This window comes from Euprymna scolopes, chromosome 6 (genome assembly GCF_053919585.1).
Source record: "Euprymna scolopes isolate OS-2025 chromosome 6, ASM5391958v1, whole genome shotgun sequence".
Taxonomy (NCBI): domain Eukaryota; kingdom Metazoa; phylum Mollusca; class Cephalopoda; order Sepiida; family Sepiolidae; genus Euprymna; species Euprymna scolopes.
Window position 1 is genome coordinate 72,949,153 of NC_136487.1, and position 4,470 is coordinate 72,953,622.

Below are 4,470 nucleotides of genomic sequence, written 5' to 3' on the forward strand. Positions count from 1 at the left end.
TCAGTTGGCCGGTCTAAGTATCAAGCGGACTGTGGAAAGTAGATGGAGTAGTTGAGCAAATACTGTAAATGTTTTGGTAAAAAAATTATTGGAAGTCGTCATTGCCCTGGAACATCTCACAGAAGGAGAAAATTGAATCAAAAGATCATATGCATCTTTAATTCTCAACTCGATATTGTTGTTTACGTTTCTTTTATTTCTGAGGCTTTGGAAAACTATTCTCCCAGAAATCAATGATGCCCAGAAGTATCTTCAATAAAACAGGCTGGATCTGCAAAAAAGTTCTGTCATGCTGACGACTTTGAGAGATTGCCTTCTTCAGAATAGAGAAAAGATGGTGGACACAGCGATAGACAAGTAAAAAAAACAAACTCTGCCCTGAAATGGGGATAAGCATAGAGCATCGTATCCGCAAAAAGAAACGAATGGGTGGTGAACGATTGACTGATGCAGTACTGAGATTTGATACTGAGTTGAGATGGGAAATGCTGTCTGTCATAAACAGGTTGACTGGAGAAATATCTTGCAGATTTCAGCAAGTTCACAATCATGCAAGTAAATACGCTTTTCTTACACCGTCAAATCTACTTGATGACAATCATGATTGTCAGCTTATGAAGTGAATGAAGATATAGAAAAAGATAAATTCTTTGCCGAACGAAAGAGATTATAGTATATTGTGAAAGATCCAGGAAAAGGCAAAATCAATGGATATCTTGAACTTTTGAACTTTGTACAGAGATACCACCTTGGGGATTCCGTCCCTAATATTGTGATTCTTGCTGCGCATTTTCCTTACCCGAGCTATTAGCGTTGCCAGCTGTGAGCGCTCTGTCTCGAAACTGGAGCTCATAAAAAACTACCTTCGATCAAAAAATGAGCCAGACAAGGCTTACAGTCTTAGCAATCTTCTCCATAGAGAGGGAACTTGTCGATAGAGTGAATTTTGATAGAGTTATCGAAATTTTGCCGGAAAAAAAAGCGAGAAGTATGTTTGTAAATTTTTAACTGACTCGTCGCGTGCTCTCGTATAATGAATGAATGCGTGGATGTACGATTGACTTGGAATTCTTAAAGATAAACTAATATGACCGAAAAATGGGCTGAAATGACAAAAAAATAAAAAGTAATTGACTTTGAATGACTTTAATGAACTTAAGGATGAATCGAATGACCTTAAGAATGACTTAAATGCTTAAAAGAAATAACTGGAATCCTTCAAAAACAATTTGAATGATCTGAAGAATGACTTGAATGGCTTTGAGACTGACTTGTTGTAAAGTGGGTGATCATTTTACATTAAATTAATACAGAAAAGTGATCCCCTATTTATATCACAAATTTACAAACATAAGTACACCATGTAGTAAGAACAGATACTACACTTTGATCTTGGCCAAAAGGCAAAGAAAAGCTTAAAAAGCCAAGAACAGCATCTATTAACAACAGATCTTTGATCTTAACCAAAAGGGCCAAGCACAAAAGTGTTACGGACAGACCGACAGACCGACGGACCGACGGAGTGACTTATAGAGTCGCTTGCACGCGACTTTAAAAAGAAAAAAGATAATACTTGCATGCACACGTCTCAGTTTTTGTAACATTTCTTGGTTTTCAAAGATTTTCAATTTTAACATTACGGAATGTTTTCTAAAGTGTGAAACACATTACTAATTTAAAATTCCCGCCCAACCTAGCGTATACACATCAAAGTAAAACCAGGCGTCATTTCTCTCTCTATCCACAAGGACTTGGGCCTTCCTTGTGTTAATACCACTAAAATATGAAGAGAAAAAAAAACATTTTAACACGGACAGTCTTCTACCCTTGATAAAGGTATGTTTCTATACCGACAATTTATATATATATATATATATATATATATATATATATATATATATATATATATATATATATATATAAAAATAATTTTATCATTTAATAAATATGATCTTAACATTTGTTGGTTCTCAAAGATTTTCAATTTTAACATTACGAAATGTTTTCTAAGATGTGAAACACACTATTCATTTATAATATTATATTTATTTTACGACCAGGCAACGCCGGACGGCCTGCTAGTTTGCAATGAATGAATGATACTCAACAGCAACAACATGCAACATCAAGGGTGAGCTGATTTCCAGGATCAAGCTAGTGGTCAGAAGTCTTTCAAAAGACACGGTGAAGGCCGTCTACTTTAGGTTTCGGTTCCGGTTCCGCCTAGATGCTTAGAGCAGCTTCTTTGAAAGATCTGTATTCGGACAAAGGTTTTCTAAGAACTTTTAATTTAATTTTTTTAAGGTGTCACCACTTATCAAGGCCCAAAGTGACCACTCAAGGATATGGGTTAAATGTGGATGATAGGATAAGATGACTGGTCATTAGACAGAATTTGATTATTTAAGAAGGCAGCTCAACAAGAGTTTATCTACATTGGACTTAAAAACGATCCCGCTGTAGTCAGCTGGGAAGCAGCCCGGCGGTATTGTGTTCTACAGACGGGCGGTTCTAGAGAATAAACTTTAATCATAGAAGTTTCGTTGAGCTATAAGTAGAGAAAGAAAAAAAATGACAAAAACGGCCATAAATGTAATCATCTTAGTAGTAGTTAAAAATATATAAAATGCATTTTTTAAATATCTTTTATTATTAACAGTCTGACTGTTCGACAGTACTTGCTTGCTAAGACTTCAGGCATGTTGTCATTTTTCAGTAAACAGGCTTGAATCTTTTATTTACGACGGTTGCGATCAACTACGCCACACATCATTTCAGACTATAGTATGAATGGTTTATATGATATCCCGGATACCATCATTTAAAATATTAAAGAAATTATAATTATAAAATTTATAGATACATGTATATAAGCAGAGAAAGAGATAGAGAGAGAGAGAGAGAGAGAGAGAGAGAGAGAGAGAGAGAGAGAGAGAGAGAGAGAGAGACCTAGACGAGGTTTTGTTGGGAGAGTGATGCTAGTGCATTGTACGAACCTGAAGTCGATAATTGTGCATATTACGAACCAGATTTCTTGTGAATGTCTGCTCGAACTTGACCGGCACCTGACGTCGCCGCTGGAATATGCCGAGCGCCGTTAAAAACGCTCGGAAACTCGTTAAAATTATTGTTTCTTAAAAGTTTTTAAAAATTAAATTCAAATTTTACGATATTTTTGTTTATTAAATCGTCAGGTGAGAGTACAGAAAAGTTACAAGACACCGCCTCATGTTAAGAATGGCTTTCTAAATAATAATGTTATTTCACTGCGGTAACAAAAATGCATAAGTACCCGCCATTGTCTATTCAGTCATACCGGACATTTACGAGAAATCCGGTTCGTAAGATGCAACAGTAACAATGCACCAGTATCGGGAAGGTTTTACCGGGAAGGATCCATAGATTGACGCCCAGAATATTTGAATTATAGGTCCTTTAGCTTTTATTTCCCAAAAGTTCTAAATTATTCGATCGGGAGATCCTATTTATCAAAAAAGGAGGATAAAAGGTCATAACATACTACGGATATTAAATTAGTATAAAGAGACGCTAATTTGATGTTCGTAGTAGGTTATCACCTTCTTCCCTTTTTTTTTTTTAATAAATAACATCTCCTGATCACTGAATACGCAATGTAAAAAAATAAAAAATAAAAATAAATAGAAATGATGTCGCTTTTGGGCCGTACATGAAACTAAAATATACCTTCTTCCTCTTTTAGCTAGGATCTAAGGGTAATATCGGTTCTGTCTAAATATGCTATAACGATATCGTGGGGGTTTCGTTCGCGCCGGGCGTCCATACAATGTAACTATGTCACAGATTCCTATAAGGATATTGGAGATAAACCGTTATAACCAGATATATTGATACTATATTAACCAGATTACGTAGATAAATAATTTTACAGGTTTAACAAAAGGGCTACAATAATATTGCGGGTCTCCTTTCATACTGAACGTTAACTGAATACCCAGCAGCAATATATTACATATGAAAGATTCCGCTGTGGAATTTCCAAAGATCCCGCTAGTATTTAAATATTTTCCCCCAAATGGTTAAGAGTTATTTAATAACATTGTAACAAGAGTTTACGGTCAACGCGACCTTCCTCGGGCTATGTTAGGATAAGTGATTTTATGAACCTATTTATATAAACGAAGGTCTTTCCTTTTTCTTTTACTTTCTTTTTGCGTTTCCATATTCTCACATTTTCACATCGTGAGGCAAACGGAATATTGTAATTATTTGAAATTAATTCAACCGAAAATTGAGACAAAATAAAGAAACTCTGTCGTTGTTTAATTGTGCAATAAAGAAATAACATCAGCCTCTAACATTTTTCTATGTTTGTTATAGGCTATTAACTACATGGTGGAACGATAAAGTTGTCGCCATAAAGAAAACAACACTACAGCTTTATTTTAAAACTTTTGTTGAAAAAATCAATTCAGGTAACTTTATTATGTA

At 35.0% G+C, this 4,470-nt stretch overlaps 1 pseudogene; it reads right to left on the bottom strand.

Moving 5' to 3' along the window:
- Nucleotides 1–1,260: 1,260 nt before the first annotated feature.
- Nucleotides 1,261–1,416, bottom strand: LOC145278494 (U2 spliceosomal RNA; annotated as a pseudogene).
- Nucleotides 1,417–4,470: the final 3,054 nt, after the last annotated feature.